Raw genomic sequence first — 27,708 nt, forward strand, 5'->3', positions numbered from 1 at the left:
CTAAATGGCACACTTAGAAATAGTTAATCATAAGCCTTATATTGGATATATATAAAGTGTCCTGGTAGTCTTACACTCTATAAATACACACTTTTTGGCATAGCCCCTTTCCTGCCATGCAGAACCCCAGAGGTGAATCTCCCTATGTCTCCAAGTGTGCATCACTCACTGTCCTCTGTGCTGTGTCCCACGTGCTGTGCCAACAGCCTCATAGCGCTGGTGACTTCAGAGCCAGGACACAGCTCAAGAGTATGCCCCGAGGCTCCCTCTCTTTTAATTTCCCTGCAGCCTAGCCTTCACATCAACTGGCAGTTCGATTTAGCCGAAATCAGGACAGGCCACCGGGGCTCTTTCTCCACACATGCTGGTCCCACACCAGGTGGAGTCAGGCAGGGCCAGTCACCGGAGAAGCCCAGAGCAGATTAGGGAGTGGTCTGAGCTGCCCCTTTCTCATCCAAGGGCTTTCCTACTCTCATATGGGGGAAAAATGTGAGCTTGTTTCAAAGCCTCGGATGCTCCTTGTAGCTCATGCAGTAGGGAAAAAAAATAAAGACGTGGCAGAAAGGGATGTGTTGGTGACAGCGAGAAGCAACTTGACCTTGAGGACTCTCCTTCTTGTCCCTCTGTGAAGCCTCTTCCATCACATAGGGCTCAGGGCTGACAAAGCCCCCTCCCTACCTTTCTCAGGCTGGACACAAGGTCAACCATGAGAAAACAGAAAAACAAGGAGAAGAGAGTCTGTAGAGACAAATTGGGAGGGTTCAGGAGGAGAATTTAGGATTTGCTTCTGCCAATGGGACACAGGCTGGGAATTAAAAGGTTTTCCTAGGTCTTCTCTGAAAGGCAGATAGACATCATCTAAAACCCTATTGCCAGTGATGCAGGGATCCACTTACCAGAGACTTTGATCATCTTGAATGCGGAACTTGAGCTGCCAGTGGCTGGGTTACGAGCCGAGCAACCATACATTCCGCCATGCTTTCTAGTAATTTCGCGGATAGAGAGCTCTTGTCCTGATTGCAGAAACTTCCCATCAATCGTCCAAGAATACTCTGCCGGTGGGTTAGAGTCCGCGAAGCAGTACAAGTAGAGTTTTTCTCCTGAACGGTAATAGGGGGAAGAAGAGAAAATGCTGGGGATGCGTGGACCATCTGGAGTAAAGAGAATAAAGTCACAGGTGATGTCATCTGAAGGAAGGGGATGTTCCTGGTCTCTTAAAGGGACATAGTGTCCCTCTGAGCCAAGACACACCCTCAAGGCCTAGCCAAACCGCTCCTGTGTTCACTGGGCCAAAGCCTGGGATATTCTCCTGTTTCTCCCATCACAGGCTGTAGACTCCAAGTATCCCATGACAAGAGCATCTCTTCCCCTTATATTTTTGTTTAAGGCTATGCATACCCAGAATTTCCCAGGGCAGGGAGCCATGGCCAACCCTGGTGTCCAGAAATAAAAGTGTCTGTACTTGGACCTGAGAGAGACTGAGATGCCTGGCCTGTGTTCCTTTGGATTTTAGCGGGTGGCCTGGTCCACACAGGAACCTAAGATACAAAGGACATCCAGCGTGACTGGGTCACTGGGGGTGCTACCAACGTGGTCCCATATTTCACATTCATAGGGGCCTGTGTCATTTCTTGTGACATTGGCTAGAATGAGGATCCTGTTTTCACCGGGTTGCTTTAGCCTGGGACTGTGTGGATAACAGAGAGAAGATTGTCCTGTGGCACCTTTGATTCCTCCACAGGCATCCTTCAATCAGAGTTGGGATCTCCCTCCCCTCAGCCCACCCGAGTCCTTGAAAACCAATAGCTCGTGTGTGTGTCACAAGACAGATGCATGATGATCTAAGAGCTCAAAGACTGTGAGGCCACCTGCTCTGTCTTAGGGAAGCACAGACATTCTCAAGTGTGAATTGAGCAGCAGTGTTGGGTCATGGACAGATACATCAGTGGGAGTCACAGGCCCTGATACACCTCCCAGTCCCTCTCTAATCAGCTGACTGGCTGGCTCACCTTGGGTTCCTTACCTGCAATGTGCAACTGCCGGGCTCCTTACAAATTCCATCCTACTTTGCCTCCCTAGATGTGATTTCTCTGCAGCTTCCATTTCCAAGGACATTCTAGAGATGAGTAATAATGGGACTTCCCATTGTCCTGAAACCCTGAAGATACTGAGCAGCCTGGCCTGGGACTGGATGTTTCAGCAGAAATAAAACAGGGGAGACCAGAGTCAAGCCTGGAGGTCAGTTCAGTCATCAGGCCATGGAGACACAAGGTGGGGCAGTTTTCTGCAGGTGTTCCATGATGACTTACTTGAGCCAGTGACCTCCAAAGATAGAGCAGAGTGCAAGGAATGATCTAGAAAGACTGAAGGGGACAGGCAAGAGCTGGTGGCTTTGGAGCAGAACCATGTTCCCTGTTCTGGGTTCTTTAAGTTTCCTCTCCTTCTGCAGAGGGCAGGTGAGGACTAAATGGATCTTTCCAGAAATACATGTGGACATTTGCAAATGCAGAACGGACTGGTGGAAAGGGTGGGAATTAACTGCTGGAAATCTGGTCCTTGTGGACCATACGTGTTTGATGGATATGAGACAAAGTTGGGGAGAAATTTTGCAAATATTTTCTTTCATTGGACACTCTACTCTCCGATTCCATGGGCTTGACTACTCTAGGGACATCATGTAAGTGGATTCCAGAGTGAATCTGAGAAGAGACTGCTGGTAGCCGGGAGCTGGGAGTGGGGAGAATCAGAAGTAGTTCATGTGTGTGCAGTTTCAGTTATGCCAGATGGGGAGGTTCTAGAGATCTGCTGTACAGCTTGATGCCTATAGTTCACACAGATTGAGTGTTTCTTACGCATCAGACTTAGGACAGAAAGTGTTTTGGATTTCTGACATTTTTTGATTCGAAATATTTGTCACATACTTACTGGTTTAGCATCCCAAATCTGAAAGATTCAAAATCTAAAATGCTCCAGTGAGCATTTCTTTTCAGCATCACATTAGTCAGCAAAAGTGGGTGGTGATAGGCTAAATACATTCTTGCCCTTTTTTTTCCTAACCACTTTTCTAGCTTGGTGATTAGTTTTTGGTCAATTCCATACTGGCCATGCTGCACTTGTATGTTTTTGAAGGCTTTGGGATGTGAGAAATAATGATTGCTATTTTCTATGTCGTCAACACTTTCCACCTTTCCTTGTTTGCATCTTTTTCTCAGTGTCTCTGTTGTGGCAGTCATCAGTAAGAGCCTATCAGGTCAGATTTAGGACAGATTTTTGTAATTCTGCAAAAAAATGTTACTGAGATTCTGGTAGGGGTTGCGTTGAATCTGCAGCTCACTTTGGGTAGTATTGTCATCCTAACAATGTTGATTTTTCCAATCCATGAAAATGAAATGTCTTCCCACATATTGATGTTGTCTTTAATTTCATTCAGTAACGTTTTGTAGTTTTCACGGTATAACCCTTAGACCTTTTTGAATAAAATTATTCCAAAATATTTTATACCTTTTGATGTTAGTGAGAATGGAAATTCTTTTCTGAATTTCCTTTCACATTGTTCATTGTTACTGTATAGTCTAAAGAATGATCTAGAAAGAGTGAAGGCCACAGGCAAAAGCTCGTGGTTTTCGAGCAGAAACATATTCCCTGTCCTGGGTTTTTGATTTTCCCTCTCCCTTAGCAAAGGGCAGATGGCTCTTCCCTGATAGCCAGATAGACTTCACTGAAAAACATATTGCCAGTGCTCCAGGGATCCACTTACTAGGGACTATGATCCTCTTGATTATGAGATTTGTTCCACCAGTGACTGAGTTATGCATGAAACAGACATAGACCCCTCTCTATGTTGTAGTGGTTTGGAGGATAAAGAACACTTGTGCTGATTGCTGGAACTTCCCATCAATCAGCCAAGAATGCTCTGTCAGTGGGTGAGAGTCTGTGAGGCAGGAGAGCTTGGGGAGTTCCCCTGGATGGTAATAGGTGTATGAAGAAAAATGGTGGGGGCGTCCAGGCCAACTGGAGCAAAGAGAATAAAATCACAGCTGATGTTGTCAGAGGGAAGGGAAAATCCTGGTCTATGGAAGGGCCACGGTGACCCTGTGAGCTAAGACACAACACTGAAGTCCCAGCCAAATCCCTGCTGTGTTCACTGATCAGGAGCCTGAGACATTCACCTACTTCTCCCATCATAAGCTTTGGTCCCTGAGTCTCCCATGACAGGAGCAGCCTCTTCTCTCCCATTGGTGATCAAGCCTGAGCCTACTCTTAGGACTCATGGCCAGCTTTGATATCCAGGGAGAAGGGTCTCTGTACTTGCACCTGAGAAGGACTGGGAGGCCTGGCCTCTGGCCATGTGTATTTGGGATGGCAGCCTGGCTCACAGAGGAACAGAAGATACTCACAGAGGAGATTCAAGGTGACTGGATCACTGTGGCTGGAACTCACTGGGTTCTTCATTTCACATTCATAGGGTCCTGCAGTATCCTTTGTGACACCAAATAGAACGAGGGTCCTGTTGTTTTTGGACAGCTGCAACTTGTGACTGATAGGGAGGCTCTGACCATTTATCCGCCACAGGTAGCTTACATCCTGAGTGTCAGGATCACAGGATAAGATCACAATCTCCGTACCCTCCCTGGGGTTTAAGTTGCTGCTGTTGATGGAGGGCTTGGGAGTCTCCACTGTGCAGATAACAGAGAGAAGATTGTCCTGTGTGGCACCTTTGATTCCTCCAAACACATTTTTCAATCAGAGATGGCATTTCCCACTTCAGCCCACCCAAGTCCTTAAAAATCCATGGCAGATGTGTGTGTTACAAGACAGATGCATAGCAATCTGAGGGCTCAGAGATTGTGAGGCTGCCTTCTGTATGTGGGAGAAGCACAGACTTTCTCAAGTGTGAATTGAGCAGCATCACTGCATCATGGAAAAACATGGGTCCAGCAGTCAGAGCCCCTGGTGCCTCTCTGAGTCCCTCCCTCTCCAACTGCCTGCCTGGCCCACCTTGTGATCCTCACCTGGAGCATGCAGTGCTAGAATCTTCTTAGTTTCAATCTTACTTTGCTCCCAAGGTATGTTTTCCCTGCAGCTTCCCTTTCCAAGGGCATCCTAGAGATGGATGATGGAACTTCCCATTGTTCTTAAACCCTTTGGGTAGTGGGAAAACTGGCCTGGGACTGGGTACTTCAGCAGAAATAACACAGGGGAGACCAGAGTCAAGCCTGGAGGTCAATTTAGTCATCAGGGAGTGGAGCTACAAGTTGGGGCAGTTTTCCCAGCTGTCTCTTAGTGACTGACTTGAGCCCGCGACCTCTAAAGATAGAGCAGAGTCCAAGGAATGAGCTACAAAGAGTGAAGGGGACAGGCAAGAGCTGATAGCTTTGGACCAAGACCATGTTCCCTGTCCTGTGTCCATGCCCTCACCTGCCCTTCCCCCTGTAAAGGGCAGGTGAGGACCGTGTGGATCTTTCTAGAAATACATGTGGATTTTTGCAAATGCAGAACTGACTGGTGGAAAGGGCGAGCATGAACTGATGATGGAAGTCTGGCCCTCATGGACCGTTTGTGTTTGGTGGCTATTAGACTAATATTTGGGAAGAAGTCTTGCAGATACTTTCTGTCGTTAGACATTCTACTGTCTGATTCTGTGAATTTGACTACTCTATGTACCTCATCTCAGTGGATTCCAGAGTAAATCAGAGAGTAGAATAGTAGTTTCCAGGAGCTGGGGTGAGGAGAATAGGGCATTGTTCCGTGGGTGTGAGCTTTCAGTTATGCAGGATGAGGAGGTTCCAGAGATCTCCTGTAGATCTTCATACCTATAGTTCATACAGATAAAGTGTTCCTTATGCAGAAAGCTTAAAACCAGGTGTTTTGGATTTCTAACTTTTTTTATTTTGGAATATTTGCAGTAGAGGTACTGGGTCAGCATCCCACATCTGAAAAATTATAAATCCAAAATGCTCCAGTTAGCACTTCTTTTTAGCACCACATCAGTGGTCAGAAGTGTTGGATTTTGGTGCATTTCAGATTTTGGATTTCTGGATTTGGGATGCTCAATTTGTAATATTGTAATTTTCCCATAAAAAGTTGTCAGGAGTTTAGACCTCATGTTATGATGTGACTCTAGTAACAAAACAAAACAAAACAAAATTTGAAGGAAACATTAAAATGTTGTCATCAGTGGAAATTTTTACTGATGGTCCAAGTATCTAAGATGAATTGCTGGTAGTAGTATTTCTCTTGATACCCAATTAAGGTTTAGGTGTGGGGTGAATTCCAGCAGGATCACATTATGCTGAAAGAAAGATGCCAAAGGTGATTTGAAATTAGCAAGTCCTTGAGTAGAAAGAGACCCGTTAAAGAGACAGAACTGGTTAGTGTGTCAATTACATAAAGGGAGGAATGATGCCGAATTAAAAGAAGTGATGTTTGTTATGTTAGTAAATATAGAAAGAACTCCCTGTTTCTAATTTCTGTGCAGAGTTAGGAAAAATGGGGAGGAGCCCAAAACAGGTATGTGAAGTGCTGTCTTCATTTTCTCTCAACCTAAGGAAATACATCACACACGGGGGCCTATTATGGGGAGGGGTTCGGGGTGGGGTTGTAATGACAGTTATACCTGATGTAAATGACGGGTTGATGGGTGTTGACGAGTTGATGAGTGCAGCACACTAACATGGCAAATATATACATATGTAACAAACCTGCACGTTGTGCACATGTACCCTAGAACTTAAAGTATATTTTTAAAAAAAGATTTTAAAATTAAAAAAAGAAAAACTCTAACCCCTGATCCACTAGGGAGGCTGATTTGAGTAATAATATACCTCCGTCCTCCTATTTGGCAGACTTGGAGTCATTAAAATATTTCTTTACTGCAAAACACCATCTGGATAAATTGGTTTTGTTTGTGCAGGAGGCCAGAAGAACATGTCTGGGAATTATAAGAATGGATGGAGGAGCTGCCTATCCCTGTCCCACAGTCTTGTGCACAGATCAGTCTCACAACAGGAAAGAGCCCTGGATGGGTATACAGTGGAAGCTTATTCTCTTAGTGACTTGGGGACATTGGCTCGAGATGAAGCCTGGCAGGAGTGGAAACTCCAGGTCATTTCTATGCCGTTCCTATTACCTGGGAGGTGGACCATTCCACAGTGTTAGCAGGAAGGGATTAGAAGGCAACCTAGTTAGAGCGAGTGTCTGGGGAAGGCCTAGGGGTGGAGGAAGAAGCTGTGCAGGACAGGGCTTGCCAGGTAGAATGAAGTGGGAGGAAGATGAGGGACACAGAGAAGCAGAGAGAGGCAGAGACCGCATGGCAGTGAACAGTGGGGGCTACAGTGACTTCAGAGACCCCAGGGACCAGGTGTCCCAGTTCAACAGTCCAGGACCAGGGAGCCCTGAAAACCCTCCAGTTGCCAAAGGGTTTCAACTTACATGAGGTGGGGTGTCTTTAGGGGCAAGAGGTAGTGGGGGGATGAAACATGGGTGTCAGCCACTGAAGGACAAGAGAAAGGTGTGGCCTAGACCTCCTAGGATTCTGCATCTGAGATCCAGTCTCTAAAGAGGTTATGGATCATTCATTTCTTCATTCAATTCCTTCATTTGTTATGCAAGAGCTCCTGAGTGTGTGTCTCTCACTGGGCCTGTGCTGGTGCGGGGTGTGAGTGGGGAAAGAAAACAAGCTCCTCTCCTTTATCCTGTCATGCCAGTGACATGGACACTTTGGGAAACACAGGATTTCAGGTTCAGTGATAGGGGTTAAGATCTGAGGGGGACGCCTGGACATTTTTTGCACTGACTCTGACAGTTGGGGCAGGTGATTTAGTTCTGGAGAACAGACTAATCAGCTGACCATTTGCTCTCACTCCTCTGAGGTTTGGATGCCGAAGGTGAGAGGATTTGAGCCAAGAAACGACTACGGGGCCCTTGGATCCCAGTAATCCCTCACTTCTGGTGGAGGAGAGGATGGACCTGTGGCTGCAGACAGACCTCATGTGACCCTGATCTGTCTTTTGTGTTTGTGTGACTCTGGTTCAGTGACTGTGCCTTCCTGTGCCTCAGTTTTCTCTCAGTCAAATAAGCTAAATGGCGAATGGACTGTGGCTTTTCATGCTTTCTGTGAATAAATTGTAAATTCTTCACAGTCACCTGACCTAATGCTTGGCACAGTGGAGGTGTTCACACAAACAGCATTTATTATTATTCACTTCCATGAGAGAGCAACTTTAGGTCAGATCCCAGTGGATAAGCTGTTGCCAAGTACATTTTCTGTCTTCTGTTTCTGCTTCTGGGGACTTTAGACTTTCTATGGAGTGTCCTAAGCCACACAAGGCAGTTGACTGATGGCCTACAAAGCTTGTCTTTCTGTCCTCTCCACTCTGAGTCTCAGGTGAAGAAAGCTCTGTCCTTGCCTAGATGAGGCTCTGAGGGCTGAGCCCTGGCAGTGAGCAGCTCCAGGAGACACAGTCCTCAGACAGCTGGTGAATCCTTGGTCCCAGTAAGCCCTGCCACAACCCAGCCCTGGCACAGCCTCCTCAGCTTTATCTGGAGTAAGGATTTAGGGACAACGGTCTGGGGTTCAGGTTTCTAGGGCTGAGCTTTTCTGAGAGTATCTCAAGGGGCCTCTTAGGCAAAGCCCTACTCAGTTCTCCAGGGTGTTTCTCAGGGTCAAGTTTATGAAGAGGACATGAGGTGCTTGGCTGAGACTGATCTCCTCCTGCTGAGCACCCCCCACCCCCATCAGACTGTCCTTCCTGTGCAGCAAGTGTCTGCAGGGTCTGGAGGCTGGAAAGGAATTCTGATCTGTTGAGGTTTGTCTCCTCTGTGTGTGTCCTGCACTAAATGCCAAAACCCCAACGTGGGACATAATGCAGAGAGGGACACAGGCACAGTCCAGGCCTGACCATCCTGGGTGTGCAAAGTAGAAGTGACCCCCACCCCCCAACACCCAGGGATCATGTGGAATCACTCACGGTATAAGGTGTAATGTCCAGTTACTCCTTCAGTCCTATGACCTCGCTTTATGATTTGTATGGTGTAGGATCCTGTGTCATTCTTGGTGACACTCTGGATCAGCAGGGATGCATTGGAATATACTGTTTCCCGTCCACTGTATGCAGGCCCAAATATAATCATTTCAGTGTCTGTTGTATATGCTGTAATGTAATGCTGGAGGTCCATTATTTGCCCTTTGTACCAGATGTAGCCAACAACGTTCGTGGGCAAATTGTGGACAAGTAGAAGAACATCCTTCCCCTCAGAAACTTTGGTTGGCTGAGCTTCAATCGTGACTTGGGCAGTGGTGGTCGGGTTCCAGAAGATTAAAAGTGATGCTAGGAGGTGGAGAGAGCATCAGTCAATATTGAGACCTATGTATTGGGATGAAAAGATGGAGCCTTGGGTCCTGAGAAGATTTCTTCAATCATCAGCCTTGTAGACACACACACACAAACACACACACCCCTTTTTGTGTGTGTGTGTGTGTGTGTGTGTTTGTCCTACTGTCCTACTGGGTCAAGGTCAGCAGCACGACCCCCATTCCTTCAATCCTTCTGACCTCGGCATTTTTCTCTTTGAAATCCTCTTCCCAGGGGTCTGCATGGCTCCCTCCACACTGCCCTCAGGTCCTGTTCACATCAGGGCGTACTTAGACTTCTTTCCTGACACCTCCTTCAGAGCCCCTGGGTCTTCCATTTCTGACCTTTTCATGCTCTGCTCCCTCCGGAGCTCTTGCCAACACCTGACCTCACATTCTAGATCTCTTTGCATGTCTGTCTTCCTGCCCATGACAGCATGAGCTCCGTGAAGACAGGGACATTTGTTTTCTTGATTGCACCCCAGTGCCTGGGACAGGCTGCAGACTCCTGCAGATGTGAAGGTTCCCAGGGATCTCCAAGCCAGGGCTATTTTTTTTGTCTTTCCCCAATTGTTGAGGTTTTTTGTTGAGGACAGTGTTTCATGTCCTGCTTATATTTTCATCTGAAGTGTCATCCGATAATAGTTATTATTATCATTTTTCAAAATATTGTGGCCAGTGATGCTTAACCAGGAGAACAGAACACTTGAGATTTTCCTGCCTATTATCAATTCCAGTTCAATGTGATTTTCCTGTTGTGACCCTGTCTCTCTCTGGCATATTATCCCCAATCCAGACTCCAACAGAGACTTCTTTCCTTTATTTTTTTTTTTTTCTTTTTGAGACGGAGTCTCGTACTGTCTCCCAGGCTGGCTTGCAGTGGCGCCATCTCAGCTCACTGCAACCTCTGCCTCCCAGATTCATACAATTCTCCTGCCTCAGCCTCCTGAGTAGCTAGGATTACAGGAGCTCACCACCACACCTGGTTAATTTTTTCTGTTTTTAGTAGAGACGGGGCTTCACTGTGTTGATCAGACTGGTCTTGAACTCCTGACCTCATGATACATCCATCTCAGCCTCCCAAAGTGCTGGCTTATTTTATTTTTTAGAACCCCATCCCCTCCAGGAGACCCCATCCAATCATTCTGCTTCCTCCTCCTGTCCTCTCCCAGGAAGTTCTCTCCTCACCTGTGAGTAGAAGCTCCTTCCAGGTGATGTGCAGTGTGTGGAGAGGCACTGAGAGGGGCCCCATGGCCTCTTCTGCCTGTGTGTTCTCCTCTGTGGAGATGAGTCTGGGATCCAGAATCTTTCCGAGCACAGCTGTCAGCTGTGCTGTCCTTCCTCCTTCTGTGCTGAGCCTCTTCCCGGGGCAGGAGCACTTCTCAGGCTTATGGGCGGGGTCTGTGCCCAGGTCACCTCTCTATCCCCTCCCCTCTCAATCCTGCCTCTTTGTCCCTCCTTCTCTTTTTCCTTTTCTCTGTGTGTCAGATCCCTGGGAATTGTGGAGGCCTCTGCCTTTTTCAGCAGTGATTTTGTCACCAAACCTCGGTACACACTATGTGCAAAACCACAAACATACACACAAAAGAGACGTGCACAGACACAGAGAGTCACACACATACCCTGTAGGTTGGGCAAGCACAGTTTTGGGCCTCAACCTTCTGCTGTCCCAGTGGCTCTGGGTCGGGGTGCACATTCACAGCCCTCACCCTCTTTCATCCCCATCTGGCTCTCCCCTTCAGTGCAGGAGGCTGGAGCTGCATCAGGTCCCTGTTATAGGGACACCACATTGTGCTGTGGGTGAGCTGTGTGTTGCCTGGTGACAGGGACCCTTCCTTTCTCTAATTGTGTCTAGCTTGGCTGCAACTTCCAAGGATGGACATTCGTGACCTGGGTGTCCCAGAGGAAAATGTCCTTCCTGGAGGTGTGCAGGGTGAATCTCTCATGCCTCTTGGGAGGAGAAGCCTGTGCCGGTTGCTCAGTGGGGGCTGTGACTCCCACGGTGAAAGGGACAGTTCTGTCACTCTATTGCTCCCTTGGGACGGGTGGTGGGTCTGTCATCTCTTCCTGACCATCTTTGGTGTCCTCTCTTCCCTGGCCGTCTGATTGTCCTGTGGACACCACATCTTCCCCGTGGTGGTACAGGAGGAAGTGGGGAGCTACCCAGGAACCCCGTGGAACATGACTCGTTGAGATACAGGAAAGGGAACCTGGGACACAGCAGGGATTCAGAGCTGCAGAGATTCATCCAGACTTACTCCGTGGCCGTGATGGGCTCAGCCCTCCATGTGCTGACATACCCACGGTTCTGTCCTGAGGGTTTTCACCCGGCCAAGATGCTCTCTGTAGAGGAGGAACAGGCACTCACCAGAGAGCCTCTCTGGAGGGACATAGCTCACACCTGAGAAGGCGGGTGGGGGTGAGTTGTGTTCTCAGAGCAAAGAGCAATAATACCCCCTTCTCCCGGCAGGGACACAGGAGAGGTCTGTTTCCCAAGGGACAGCCGGGGGTAGGTGGTCACATCCTATGTGGTGCCTGTGTGTGAGCATCACGCGCGCTCTGAGCCCCACGGGGTGCAGCGGGCAGGCAGGTCACAGGGTGCCTGACTGATTCCAGGGGAGGCTGTGAGCCCTCAGGCAGCCGCTGTTCTGTGTCAGCGTTAGGCTTGGCCTAGGATGTCCCACAGAACAGGACAGGTGGAGCAGAGGCGGGCATTTAGGGAGCAGTGACAGAAAGAGTTGATGAGGATGGAGGGAAGTCTCGAGGGGAAAGGGCTTAGTGCGGTGTCGCGTGCAACAGCGCTGCCCTGGGAGATGTCTTTTTAACTGAGCCCAGGGAAGAAGCAGGTGTGTGGGGCAGGAGCTACCTGCAGAGGGAGTGGTGTTACGTTGGCGGCCGCCAGGTCAGGAAGGAGCTGACAGAGTCCGTGTGGGGAGCATGGAGGACGTTGAGGACTTGGGCCAAGGTGACCCTGATGAGGGTGGACCCTGCTTGGCTACGGGTTCTGCTGAGGGAGGTCTGCATCCCCTGGGAAGGCCTCAGACTGGAGGGACTCTGCCGCCCTCTGGTGGACTGGAAGGGAAGTGTGGGGGGCCGAGTCCAAGGCCAGGCTGCGTGTTTTAATCCACAAGGATCTGCACGTTTCAAACGAGGTCACACATATGCTATGTTACAGTTCCATCACCTTTCAGCCCTGTGAGTGCCAGTCTCTGTGTCTCTACGTTCACTGTTCTCCCTCTTTCACGATCGGATGTCCCGAACGCAGATTTTTGTCACCTTCTATGAGTTTGTGTGTGTGTGCAGTAGGCGGCACTGTGTATACCCTGGGGACAGTGATGTCTGGGGCTGAGCACTGCACATGGGCTTGGGAGCAGAAGACGGAGCAGCAGGGTGGGAGGATCAATGAAAGGGGAACAGGGACAAGTCATTTTCATTTTCTCACTCCCAGGGACCAGAACCCAGGATTCTGACTCCAGGGCGCAGTAGCACACCCTGCTGGTGTCCCTGGATGTCATGTGTGCTCATAGTGTCATGCTGCCTTGGCATTCCTTTCTTAAGGTGTAAATTTATTTGCCTCACATCAGATGCAGGCCTTGCTCACCATGGCAGTTTTCAATACTGTATCTGGTTCAAGTGACTGCAGTTGGTGGCCAGCGATAAAATCTAAGAGGCATCTCTCCTGCTTGGTGTGCTGGGCTCCTCTCTCTCCATCTACTTTCTTTAAACTGATATTCTGACATTTGCCCTTACATTTAAAGTGACCACTTCTCAATCACAGCATGATCTCCTGGTCCCAGTGTTTGCTACTTTCTTTAATCCCATCCATTAAAGCTCCCTGCTGAAAACCTGTCAGATAACACCTGGATTTACTAAAGCCATCGGCTTACCGGTCTCTTCTGTCCTCCCTGCCTGGGCTCGCTGACCTCTGTATCTGTGGTCTCCACGTGTGCCGAGTGCTCCCCAGTGTGTGTAAGTAGTAAAAATACTTTTACTTTCATGTTGTGGTTGTATCATTATAGCCTCACATACCATCCAGGGCCTGACATCGAGGCTGCCCTATGGGACCTGTGCTCGTTGAACCCCTGCTGGAGCTCTTGTTTTGGTACCTGCAGTTCTTCTGGGGACAGGAGCTTCCAGCTAACTTGATTGAAAAAGTGATACCTTTCATTGAAAACACTGGGTCAGATGATGTATTCATCGGCTTCAGCTGCCATAACAAACACCTTAGCCTGGGTGAATTAAATAATAGATTTCGATTTTGCACAGTTCTGTGAATAATGTGCTATTTTAATCACTTTAAAATGTGCAGTCAAATGGAGTTAACCACATACACAGTGTTAAGTTACCATCACCACTATTTTTCCTAGAAAATTTTTATCATTTTAAACTGAAACTTTGTATCTTTGAAACTATAATAACTCCCTGTATTGTCCACCTTAGACCTTGATCATCTCTACTCTGTCTCTGTGAATTTGCCTATTCTTGATGTTTCATATAAATGGAATTATATATATATGTTATTTAGTTTCTGACATATTTCACTTAGCATAATGTTTCCAGAGTCCATGCATCTTCCAGTGGATGTCAGAGCTTCATTCCTCTTTATGGCAGATTAACATTCTGTTGTATGTGTGACCACATTTGTTTATTCATGTGCTGATGAACACTTGGATTGTTTTCATATTTTATCTTTTGTGAGTAATGCTACAATCAACATTCCCATGTGAGTACCTGTTTCAGTCCCTGGATTCAATTCTTTGGGTATATACCTAGGAATGGATGCTGTTTCACATGAGAATTCAAGATTAGCTTCTTGAGGAACAGCACAACTATTTCTCCTAGTGGCTGCACAGTTTTATAATCTTACCAGCAATGTATGAGGATTCCAAATTCTACATAAGGCTTTCACTTGTTATTTAACATTTGAAATGAATGGTAGCCATATTTGTAGGTTTAGTGTGGGATTCCATTGTGGCTTTGACTTTGTATTTTCCTAATGACTAATGATGTTGAATTTCTTTTCATGTCCCTCTTGATGATTTGCATATCTTCTTTGAAGAAATGTCTATTTGCGTCCTTTGCCCATTTATATATATTGGGAGGTTTATCTCTTTGTTATTGAGTTGTAGCATTTCTTTATATATTCTGGGCATGAAACCATTGTCTCTGTGATTTGCAACTATTATGTGTCATTCTGTGTTTGGTCTTTTTATTTTCTTGATAATATCCTTTGATGCACAAAAGGCTTGCATCTTTAGCCCAATTTATCTATTTTTGCTTTTTCTTTCCATGCATTTGGGTCATACCTGAGAATCCACTGCACATTTGAGGTCATTAAGTTTTACCCCTATGTCTTTTTCTAAGTTGTTTTTGTGGTTATAGATCTTATAATTAACTCACTCATCCACTTTAAGATAATTGTTTGATATGGTTGGAAGTATAGTTCTCTAAGTTTATTGCTTTGCATGTGGTTATCTAGTTGTTTCTGCACCATTATTTGAGAGGATGATTGTTCCTTCATTAAATTATCTTGACACCCTTATTCAAGAGAAATGAACTATAATGGTGAGGGTTTACTTGTGGACTCTCAATTCTATCCCTTTGGTCCCTATTTGTATTCTCATGCCAGCAGCTTCTGTTTTTAGTACTTGCAATGTTTTGTGAGATTTCAAATAACAAAGTTCAAGTTCTGCAATTTATTTTGGCAAAATTGTTTTGGCTCTTTCAGGGGTACTTTTTTAAAAGCAAGGAGATCAACGTTTTGCAATTGAAAAGCTTTTTCTGTCATATTTCAGGGAAGAATTTTGCAGTCTGGGGACCTTTTCAGGAACTTTATCACAAATAGATAAATTATCTCCACTTCCTTTACTGAAGTACTGGGTTGAAATGTGTGTTGCCTCCCGTTGAGGAATTGAGAGACCTTGGAAGCACTTGCGTATGTGGTGAGAGACAGTGAGCTCCTTAATGAGGGGCACAGAAGATATTGCTTTGGGACACAATGTTGTCAGGGGAGCTGTGTGCCTCTCTACTTCTCTATTTTTTGTGCAGTTGAGATCTCTGCTGGATATGCTAGATATTGAAATCTTTGTTGATTCTCTTGGTTCTGGTTTGGCTGACCTGTCAGCTGGAGCTGGAGGACATGCTTGGAAGGGGAGTGACCCCCATGGCAAAGACCAGGGCTCCGCAGACTAAAGCAGCTGGGACCCAGAGAAGCCAGTGAGGTCTGACTCTTAAAAGCCAAAGACCAGCAGCTGGTGTCCTCAGGGGCAAGTGGACTGCACTGGTACCCATTCAAGTGGACTGGAAAAAGGTAAGAGGCTTTGGATACTCCACTTTCTCTCTCAACTCTTCAGCAGGAGATTTAGGCCCTGGGCTGGTACTGTCCTGCAGCAGGGGCAGGGTGGACAGCAATGGCTGCATATCAGGCCTAAGTCCATGTCATCCTCTCAGGCATTGCCCCAGAAGACGGAGAATTTTGTTCAGAATCCCAGCCTGGGCACATGGGAGGAACCACCTTATTAAAATTAATTTAAGAAAACAGCATGCATGCTTTATTCTTCTAGAATAATTATTAATGTCATGTTTTACAATGTATCTCTTAAAGGAATGGTGAGAATCATCTACATAATGCATGTTTTACGTGGTCTTTTCTATAATTGCAGCTTTCACATGTTCTTATAGAATCCATTTCCTTTGGGAACACACAGGCAGTATCTCTGTGTTGATTTCTACTGGGAAATCTTTATGCAGGGTGGAGAGAGTCACATTTCCTAATGAGAGATGGAAAGCATCTGATTACCAGAAAAAGTGTCCAAATTCTGCTGGTATGATCATGGTGCTGCAGGTAGAGGTCAGTTTAAGGAGGATTCAGGCAAAGCAATTTTGAAAGTCTTTTTTGTTGTTTTTGTTTCTTTGTTTGTTTGTTGTTTTGTGTTCTTGTTTTTTACAAAACCATGGGCAGAAGCCACCATCTGGACCCACCTCATGTTGGAATGGATGAGGGACAGAAATGGAGCTCAGTAAATTGAGAATGAAATTCAGGAGTGGGGAAGAGGTTTGAGAGGTCAACGGGTGTGAGAGGTGAATGGGTGAATGATGAGAATGTTCAAAACATCTCCTTTCTCCATAATAAGAGACCATTTATGCCCCTGAGTCAGACAGTGTCCAGGCCAGGGGGAGCAGGATGTTGTCAGCTCTCCTGGGCAAAAGTGAGACTCCAGCAGTGTCCAGCTACCTCATCCAGTTTGGGATTTATTCCTATTTTTAAAATGATCCAACAGTATACCATTTTGAAAATATACAAAAATCTCTATGCTACCATTCACAGATAGACAAGACGGCCCTAATATGGTGAGAGAATCAGAATGGGGTTTGTGTTTACATTATGAATTTTTTCCTCCCAATATCTACAGAATTCCCTACCTCAATTTTTTAATGTAACTCAGTCGGTGTCATTCCCTTTCACAGTTACAGACATATACAGTTTACGGTTAAAACCCTTTGAAAACCCACACCCCTTCTGCTGTGAGGTACAGGCAGCCATGTGGCATCACCTCTAAACATGCCTTCTGGGACATCAAATTGCGGATTAAGTAAAAGTCATTTCAGTAGATATTGAAGACCTCCATTTTACCCCTCTCACACTTGTAAATCTTCTACCAAGAGGTGATGGATTTTAGTGGTGATTTGCTTTTATAGATTAGTGGAGTTTAATGCTTCTGCCAGGGGAAAATTTTTCATTGGGAAAAGCATTTGGCAAAGTCTGGAGACATTGCTGGTTGTCAGAGCTGGGGGAGGGAGTCCTGCTGGCCTTGAGTGGGTAGAGTCCCCAGATTGTGTTGAACATGCTAGAGCTCACAGAGCCCCACCAGCATGACCACTACAAAGTTCAATGCTGAGGAGGAGTGGAGAGCCCTCATGTGCCTTCCCTAGCTTCCCTGGAGCTTTTTACCTTCTCTTTCCATCAGTCTCTACCCCTGTCTCACCTCAGCTTGCTCCTTGAACCTTAATGCCCTCCACTTGAACTTTCCCATAGTTTAAGACGTGCCGTAATCTCTTGACTCCCTGGCCCCTTTCTGATCCTTAGTAGGGTGTCTTCTGGAGGGGATCCTCACCTTTCCTGGAGCTTCCCAGGATCCAGATGCCCCTGCCCTGTGTGGGCACCAGAGATATGACCGTGTGCCTGTGTCTCTAAAGGTCCTGTCACTCAGGACTTTTGTGTGAGAGCAGCTGAGGTGATATTACCCTCCCCTACTTTTCTTGGAACATAAAAATATGTACAAACCTTGGAGAGTAAAATGTCTTAATGCATGTCAAAATTTAAAAAAATACATATTTTTCCCTCCCAAACTTTACTGGGAAAAATTTGTCACACTACCAGTCTTGAAAAATGACACCTAATCAGGGTTATTCACTGTATTGTTTGTTTAACAGCAAAATGTTGGGAACAACCTAGAATTTCACCAGCACGATGCTAGTTAAACAGATTACCTTATATCTGCACAATAGAATATGATGCAGCTGCATAAAAAGTATAGAATCTGTCAGCTATTCATATGGAAACACCTCCATGTTCTATTTTAATTATAGCATCTCAACGTCACAGAATAAGATTCAGTTTTTGTACTAGATCTGACCTTAGAACATTATTTTTACTGTTTTTTTTTTGTTTGTTTTTCTGTTTTTGTTTTTGTTTTTAAAGACTGAGTGTCTCACTCTCACACCCAGGCTGAAGTGCAGTGGTGAGATCATAATTGACTGCAGCCTCATCCTTGTGAGCCCAAGCAATCCTCCTGCCTCAGCCTCCTGAGTAGCTGGAATAACAGGCACATGCCCCCATGCTTATCTAACTTTTGTGATTGTTTCTGTAGAGATGTGGTTTCACCCAGGCTGGTGAAATCCTAGGCTTTTCTCAAACTTCTGGGCCCAAGTGATCTGCCCACTTTCACTCCCAAAATGCTGGAATTACCAGCGAGTGTCACCACACCTGATTCTGTCTTTTCTTTTTTTAATTGGACTGCAGTCTACTCACGCATCTCTTTCCCCATCAGGTGATTTCTATTTCTCCTCAATGTCTCAACCATTTGTCCATGCCAAAATCCAGATGGATTTGCTTTTGTTTAGAATTAGATTTTTTTTTTTTTTTTGAGAAGCCTTGGGAATGGTATCCAGGCTGATTTTCAGGATTCTAATCTTTACTATCTAAGCCATATGTTTGCATTTCCAGATATTGATTACAGTCACTTTTAGAGCATTTAAACCCTACCAATGACTGTACCATCCCTCAAGCCTATCTGATTTGGCTGATGTGTCGTGTAGCCCAGGAATTGGTTGTTTAAAAATGCTTTCAAGGAAAAGGGTCATTTTGCAGTGGAGGAACTTTAACCCAGTGATCAAAGTTAATGTCTCCAGTAGTCAAAGATAACGACATATTAGGACATTCTAATACAATGGATGGAGAAGGTGCAGCATCATCCCTGTGGTATTCTTCTACAAACTGTATAACCTGAGTTTAATCGTGAGAAAATATTAGAAAAGTCCAAAATGAAGGTCTGCTACAAAATAAGTAACCAATACTCTTCAAAATTGTGAAGCTCTTAAAGGTAAATCCTAACTTCCCCAGATTAAAGAAGACTGAAAGAACAGTACAATGAAGAGCAATGTGTGATACTACATTGGATCCTGGTCCACAAAAAGGACATTAGTCAGAACATAGAGGGGATTTGGATAAGGTCTGTACAGGCATTCATTTTACAGTGTTAATAATCATTTATTGATTTTGATTATTAGGTGCATATCTATAATGTTAATATTTGGGGAAGTTGAATGAAAATCATATGAGGACTTTGCCTATTTTTGGAACATTTTAGAAAGTCTGAAATTATTTCAAAATTAAACATGAAAAGGAAAGAAAAGAAATATAGATCTTTTAGATATTTCTATTAAGTGTCCAAAGTTGAAGATCATTTCCCAACTTCTCTTGCCTAATATTGGTCACAGTAATCTTCCTGGAAATGCTGTTTGTCATGTTTGTGACCTTCCCAAAGCGTTCCAGTGACTTCTCTTATCTGTGGGATGAAGTTCCCATTACGTAGGCTGCCATTCAGTGTCCTCATAGCATGGCCCTAATCTCCCTTTTTTTTTTATCCGTGTTGAAAGACCTGACCAACATTTTACTTTATAATGGCCAAACTTGTTCTAATTTTTTCATGCTTCTCTGCTGCCCTTCCCTGTCTTCTCAACTTTGGGACTTCAGTCAAGGTGGTGGGAAATATTTTAGAAGAAAAATTATAAAGATAGTTAGAGGAAATAGTCACAAATCTTCTTGGAAGCTGAGAGTTTGCATAGCTGCAGTAAAAGGTTTGGCTGAAGGCAGCTGAATTATCTTAAAAGCTTAGGGCATAGATACACAAGAATGTAGAGGAGTTTATCTAAATAGCTTGTTTACTCAGGAGGTCCTAAAGCCAACATTTAATCTTATGCTGAGGGAACTACTCTTGGGGAGATCTGCAATGTCAATTATCTTCTAGTGGTGTTTACTCAAGACTTTTGTTATTTAATCTGTACTAAATAAATGCGAATTTCACTGGCAGATCAGGGCCACTGCTGTTAACTCTTTACTGGGCCCTTCTAGGTATCCCTGAGTTACTTGGCCACCTAGCCTGCTCTTCCACTGGATATTAGTGTCTGAGTGTATTTGTTCATCCATTGCTGGGTCAGGGTCTGCCGGTTGGACCCAGACACTTGGTGCCCAGGTCTGAGGTATACCGGCAAATAATCATGACAGAACCTTTGAAAACTAAGGAGAAGACTGTGTGGTTGGTAAGCCAGTAAGTCGATAAGTCATTAAGTCAGTAGGTCATCAGTGCCTGCTTGCGATCTCCAATTTCGAGGGAATTGTTCAGGGTAGGCTTTTATCATGAGACAACAGTTATCAGCACAACAGGAGCAGTATATAAAAGTATTCAAACAGCTGCTTAAAGCCACTGGAGCCTGGGTTTTGCAGGATCAATTAAGGGATCTAATGCAAATTGTATCACTTAACTCGTGGTTCCCGAAAGAAGATAAGCTAGACATAGACCTTTGGGAACAAGTGGGGAGAAATCTTTTTGTTTTATTCTCTTTTCTTTTCTTTTCTTTTGAGATAGACACAAGAAACAGAAAAGGGGGAGATGTGGGAGTTCAGTCAGGGTGGTGGAAACGATTTTAGAGGAAAAATTATAAAGATAGTTATAGGAGATAGTCACAAAACTTCTTGGAAGGCTGGGGAAGTTGCATAGCTTCAGTAAAAGATTTGGCTGAAGGCCGCGGAATTCTCTTAAAAAGTGTAGATACAAAGGATTGTAGAGGAGTTTACTCAGGTGGTCTTAAGAACAACCTTTGATTATCTACAGGTGTATGATTGCTCTCTACTCAGAAGGTCGGTAATGTCAATTATGCTCTAGTGTTCCTATGTCCTTGAGGACTTGATTTGTGACCAAGTCGGAGCACTCACTCTTGGTCTCCACCATCAGGGGGAGGAATCATTTTTGAGTCACATTAGTTGACCAGCCTTAACATGGCTGAGAACCTGAGATTTTTTATTTTTTCTTTTGTTTTCCAAATGTGTTAAGCTCCCAGGAGGGCTTGTCATAAGAAATCCCATCCATCTTGGACTTTGGTCATCCCAAGTCTTTTTGCTTGGATAAGGCAGTGGCAATATGAGTCTTTTGCTTTCCTAAGCCTGTTCCTGAGAGTATATATTTTATTTTGTTGGGTTGGGGGAAAAGATCACTGGGGTTGGTTTTTCACCAAAGAGGCTCTTGGATTGAGTCACTTAGAATCAATACATCACTGGAAATTCTAATTGTCCATGGCCAGAAGATGGATTCTTTACATTGGGACTTCTAAATTAAAAAATATTTGAGAGCTCTCTTACTCCAAACGGTTGATCAGAGGATTCAAATTCAAAGAGAGATACCTACCTAATAGTGTTATGGCTAGCCTAAAATTTTCTTTTAACTAAATTACAGAGCAAAAATCTGACCTAAAACAAAGTTAGTTTTTTTTGTAAACTCCAACTGCTTGCCTTAGAACCTATGAGAAAATAAGAATAAAATCCACTTTACCTTATCATCGAACAGTTAAAAATTTTATGCTTTTACTGTTGTATCCTGTATTTAATTTCAGATGAAGGAATCAGCCTTATTTGTTTTGATGTTTGTGTGATTTTTGAGTTTTTGAGGTGCTCCTTCACATCTTTGGAGATGCCTCACAGATGCTTGGCTAAGCCGTAATCTTGGTTAAGGCTTATTAGTTTCATTTAGGAACTAACACTTTTGGTTAAAAAAAAAAAAATGAAAAGCCAGAAATATCAGCTGTTTGTCCTACCTAAAATCTGATAATAAGAAATCTGAGGCCAGGGGCAGTGGCTCATGCCTGTAATCCCAGCACTTTGGGAGGCCGAGGCAGGCGGATCACTAGGTTTGGAGATTGAGACCATCCTGGTTAACACAGTGAAACCCTGACTCTGTTAAAAATGCATAAAGTTCGCCAGACATGGTGGTGTGCACCTGTAGGCCCAGCTACAGGGGAGGCTGAGAGAGGAGAATGGTGTGAATCTGGGAGGAAGAGGTTGCGGTGAGTTGAGATTGCACCACTACATTCCAGCCTGGGAGAGAGAGCAAGACTCCATCTTCAAAAAAAAAAAAAAAAAAAATCTGAAAGTGTTGCAGTAGGTAGCTGGTCAGACATGAGCAGGGCAGGAGAGATCCTTCCACATCCACACACTAGAAATGTCAAGTGTTCATCACCAGGTGATGGTCAAGTCAAGTGGTTGTAAATTCTAAAGTAATATTGGTTGCAGTTACGTACAGGGAGATACAGGCTCACTATAGATAGAAAACACCTGAAACAGGTGATCAGCAGCTTCCTGATAAGTTCTCAGAAGTTGGGGAAGTGGGCTCAAATATATGCATTAAGAGGCAACATAATAGAGTTTCTGGTATATGACCTTCAGGAACTTTTTTAAATTTTTTTTATTTTTTTTACATTTTAGAAGAATTTCTTAGTAACTATGTTTTTAAATTTTTTGATGTTTTATTTTATTTTTAAATCTTTTCTTTCCATAGGATTTTGGGGAATTGGTATTTCATTACATTAATTCTCTAGTGGTGATTTGTGAGATTTTGGTGCACCCATCACTAGAGCAGTAGACACTGAACTCAATTTGTAGTCTTTTATCCCTCACCCCCTTCTCACCCTTTTCCCCAAGTCTAATTTATCATTCTTATGCCTTTGCATCCTCGTAGCTTAGCTCCCACTTATGAGCGAGAATATTCAGTGTTTGGTTTTCAATTCCTGGGTTACTTCACTTAGAATAATAGTCTCCAGTTTCTTCCAGGTTGCTACGAATGCCATTAATTCATTCCTTTTGTGGCTGAGTAGTATCCAATCATGTGTGTACATATATATATATACACACACCAAAATTTCTTTATCCACTCATTTATAGTTTACATTCCCACCAGCGGTGTAGATGTGTTCCCTTTTCACCGCTTCCACATCAACATCTATTAGTTTTATTTATTTATTTTTGAGATGGATGGAGTCTTGCTCTTTCACCCAGGTTGGAGTGCAGTGGCATGTACTTGGCTCACTGTAACTTCTGCCTCCCAGGTTCAAGCCGTTTTTCTGCCTCAGCCTCTGGAGTAGCTGAGATTACAGGCATGTGCCACCTCACCCAGGTAATTTTTTTGTATTTTTAGTAGAGACAGGGTTTCACCATGTTTCAGCATATTGTACACGCTGGTGTCAAGCTCCTGACCTTAAGTGATCCGCCCATCTTGGCCACCTTGGATTACAGGTGTAAGCCACTGTGCCTGTCCAACAACTATTATTTTTTCATTTTTTGATTATGAACATTCTTGCAGGAGTAAGGTGGCATCACATTGTGGTTTTCGTTTGCATTTCCCTGATCATTAGTGATATTGAGCATTTTTTCATATGTTTGTCAGCCATTTGTATATCTTCTTTTGAGAATTGTTTATTCACGTACTTAGCCCACTTTTTCATGGGATTGTTTGTTTGCTAATTTGTTTGAGATTCTTGTAGATTCTGGATATTGGTTATCTTGCAGATGTATAGATTGTGAAGATTTTCTTTCACTCTGTGGATTATAAGCTTAGCCCGCTGACTGTTGCTTTGCTGTGCAGAAGCTCTTTAGTTTAATTCTCACCTATTTATTTTTGCTTTCGTTGCATTTGCTTTTGGGTTCTTGGACATAAACTTTTTGTCTAAGTCAATGTCCAGAAGGATATTTCCAATATCATCTTCTAGAATTTTTATAGTTTCAGGTCGTAGATTTAAGTCCTTGATTCATCTTGAGTTGATTTTTTTACAAGTTGAGAGATGGGGATCTAGATCTAGTTTTCTTCTCCTACTTTCGGTCTGCCAATTATTTCAGCACCATTTTTTGAATGAGGTGTCCTTTACCCGTTTTATGTTTTGGTTTGCTTTGTCAAAGATAAGTTGGCTGTAAGTATTTAGGTTTATTTCTGGGATCTGTATTCTGTTCCATTGGTCTATGCGCCTATTTTTATACCAGTACCACGCTATTTGGTGACTATGGACTTAGAGAATTATTTGAAGTCAGGTGATGTGACACCACTAGATTTGTTATTTTTGCTTAGTTTCACTTTCGGTATGTTGGCTCTTGTTTTTTCCAAATGAATTTTAGAATTGTTTTTTCTAGTTCTGTGAAGAATGATGGTGGCATTTTAATGGGAATTGCATTGAATTTGTAGATTGCTTCTGTCAGTGTGGTCATTTTCACAATAATGATTCTATTCATCCATGAGCATGGGGTGCATTTTCATTTTTTGCGTCATCTATGATTTCTTTCAGCAGTGTTTTGTAGCTTTTCTTGAGGTCTTTCACCTCCTTGTTTAGATATATTCTGAGTTATTATTTCTTTATGACTGCTGTCAGGAAAGGGGTTCAGTTCTTGATTTGATTCTCTGCTTGGTCACCGTTGGTGTGTAGCAGAGCTTCTGATTTGTGCACATTAATTTTGTATACTGAAACTTTGTTGAATTCATTTATCAGTTCTAGCAGCTTTTTGGAGAAGTCCTTAGGGTCTTCTAGTTATATGATTATATCATCAGCACACAGCGACAGTTTTATTTCCTCTTTACCAATTTGGACGCCCTTTATTTATTTCCCTTGTTTGATTGATTTGGTTAGGACTTTCAGTACTCTGTTGAATAAAAGTGGTGAGAGTGGCCATCCTTGTTTTGATCCCCTGCTGAGAGTGGATGCTTTCAACGTTCTCTCATTCAGTATTATGTTGGCTGTGGGTTTGTGTGCCAATTATGCTGAGCGTTTTAATCATAAAACGATTTTGGATGTTGTCGCGTACTTTTTCAGTGTCTACTGAGAGAATCATGAGATTTTTAAATTCTGTTTATGTGGTGTATCACATTTATTGACTCACGTATGTGGAACCATTCCCGCATCCCTAATGTGAAACCTACTTGATCATGGTGGGTTATATTTCTGATTCTGTTAGCTAGTCTTTTGTTAAGAATTTCTGCATCTGTGTATATCAGGGATTTTGGTCTGTAGTTTTCTTTGTTATGTCCTTTTCTGGGTTTGGTATTAGGGTGATACTGGCTTCATAGAGTGATTTAGGGAGAATTCCATCTTTTTCTAGCATGTGGAATAGAGTCAAATGAATTGCTACCAACTCTTCTTTGAATGTCTGGTAGAATTCAGCTGTGAATCCGTCTGGTCCTGGAATTTGTTTTGTTGTTAATTTTTAAATTATCTTTTCCATCTTGCTGCTTTTTGTTGGCCTGTTCAGGGTTTTGAATTTTTCCTGATTTAATCTAGGAGGGTTTTACATTTCCAGGAATTTATTCATCCCCTCTAGGTTTTCTAGTTTATGCACATAAATGTGTTCATACTACTTTTGAATGATCTTTTGTATTTCTGTGGCATTGGTGGCAGTAGCTCCCATTTCATTTCTAAGTGAGCTAATTTGGTTCTTCTCTCTTCTTTTCTTGGTTAATCTTGCCAATGGTCTATCAATTTTATTTACTTTTCCAAAAAGCCAGCTTTACATTTTATTTCTTGTTTGTATTACTTTGTTTCAACTTCATTTAGTTCTGCTCTGATCTTGGTTATTTTCTTTCTTCTGCTAGGTTTGGCTTTGGTGTGTTCTTGTTTCTTAAATTTCTAGAAATGTAACCTTAGACAGTCTATTTGTGCTCTTTCAGTCTTTTTGATGTAGGCATTTAAAGCTATGAACTTTTAGCACGCTCTTTGCAGAATTCCAGAGGTTTTGATAGCATGTGTCACTATTGTTCAGTTCAAAGAGTTTTTAAATTTCCATCTTGATTTCTCATTTGACCCAGTGATCATTCAGGAACAAGTTATCTAATTTCCATGTGTTTGCATGGTTTTGAAGATTCCTTTTGGAGTTGATTTCCAGTTTAATTCTACTGTTGTCTGAGAGATTACTCATATAACTTCAATTTTCTTAAATTTTTTGAGACTTGTTTTGTGGCTTATCATATGGCCTATCTTGAAGAAAGTTCCATGTGCTGATGAATAGAATGTATATTCTGGGTTGTTGGGTAGAATATTCTGTAAATATGTCTTAAGTCTTTTTACTCTAGGGCATAGATTAAATCCCTTGTTTCTTTCTTGACTTTCTGTCTTGATGACCTGTCTAGTGCTGTCAGTGGAGTACTGAAGTCCCTCACTATTATTGTGTTACTCTCTATCTCATTTCCTAGTTCTAGTAGTAATAGTTATATAAATTTGGGAGATCCAGTGTTAGGTGCATATGTATTTAGAATTGTGATATTTTTCTGTTGGACAAGTCCTTTTATTGTTATATAATGTCCCTCTTTGTCTTTTTTAACTGCTGTTGCTTTAAAGTTAGTTTTTTCTGATATCAGAATAGTTACTCCTGCTCACTTTCATGGCCATTTGCATGGGGTATATTTCTCTACCCTTTTACCTTAAGTTTATACGACCATTTATGGTTAGGGGAGTCTCTTGAGGGCAGCAGATACTTGCTTCGTGCATTATTATCTATTCTGCAATTCTGTATCTTTTAAGTGGAGCATTTAGACCACTTACATTCAATGTTAGTATTGAGATGTCAGGTACTGTTCCATTCATCCTGCTATTTGTTGCCTGAATACCTTGGTTTTATTCATTTATTTATTGTATTTTTGTTTTATAGGTCCTGTGAGATTCATGCTTAAAAAGGTTCTGTGTTGATGTGTTTCCAGAATTTGTTTCCAGATTTGGAGCTCATTTGAGCAGTTATTGTAGTCCTGGCTTGGTAGAGGCAAATTCTCTCAGCATTTGTTTGTCTGAAAAAGACTGTTATCTTTCCTTTATTTATGAACTTTAGTTTTGCTGGATATAAAATTCTTGGCTGATAATTTCTTTTAAGGAGGCTGCAGATAGGCATGCATGCTCATTTGAGGTGTTCTTCCGTTACTGAAGATTACTAATATCACATGGGTTGAAAAGCATATGAGATTATTCACTTAATTGATGAGTACTCATTTATTTTTACATTAATTTGATACCATGTGCAAACAATATATAAACATAGGTACAGACATATACACATATGCAATACCATATAGAACATATGCAAGTACACATAAAGATAAAGGGAGATAGAAATACTTTAGATTTTTAATTTTAAAACTTTATGCATGGAACCCATAAAACTCATTATTTAAAAAAAAAAAAGTTGTATTTAAATTGTGGTTTTGTAAATAGAAAAAGGTAGCATTTATCTAGGGAAGCCCTTGCTGAGTTTTAGAGAAAGTAGATAGTAAATTTACATCTTAAAGCAGAGAGAGAAAGAGAGAGAGAGAGAGAGAAGGAATTTGGGTGTGTTGAAAGAAGATTAAAAATAGATGCCAAGGTAACACAATAATGATAGAAATTTGTAACAGAATTTTATAAGGAGATCGATTTTACTGACATACATGGCTTTTATTTTGGTCTGTGTTTTCCAATTGTACTCCAGGAATCTTACTACACAGGCTCCCTTCTAAAGTGCTGGTGGGCCACTGCACATGCAGACAGCCCACTTGAAGGGAAGAGTCAGGGGAGAAGAGATGCAGACCCCAGAATTATGCCAACATAGAAAAGCCTAAGTCAAAGGTCAAACCACACACAGGAAATCTCATCACCGGTTTGGCCCTGTTTTAAGTGTACTTTACTTTCCTTAATTTTTGCTCTAAGGCTTTAAATAAACTTTCACTTCTGCTGTAAAACTTGCCTCAGTCTCTTCTTCTGCCTTATGACCCTTAGTTGAATTCTTTCTTCTGAAGAAACAAGAA

The 27,708-nt window shown here is 43.1% G+C and overlaps 1 long non-coding RNA gene and 1 pseudogene across 1 annotated transcript in view; one reads left to right on the forward strand and one right to left on the reverse strand.

Moving 5' to 3' along the window:
* Nucleotides 1-27,708, forward strand: part of LOC139360293 (uncharacterized) — a 124,000-nt gene that overhangs the window by 72,595 nt on the left and 23,697 nt on the right. The window lies entirely within an intron of this gene.
* On the reverse strand, nucleotides 652-12,376 carry LOC139360495 (pregnancy-specific beta-1-glycoprotein 2-like; annotated as a pseudogene).

The sequence above is a fragment of the Macaca nemestrina genome, chromosome 20 (assembly GCF_043159975.1).
Source record: "Macaca nemestrina isolate mMacNem1 chromosome 20, mMacNem.hap1, whole genome shotgun sequence".
Lineage (NCBI taxonomy): Eukaryota > Metazoa > Chordata > Mammalia > Primates > Cercopithecidae > Macaca > Macaca nemestrina.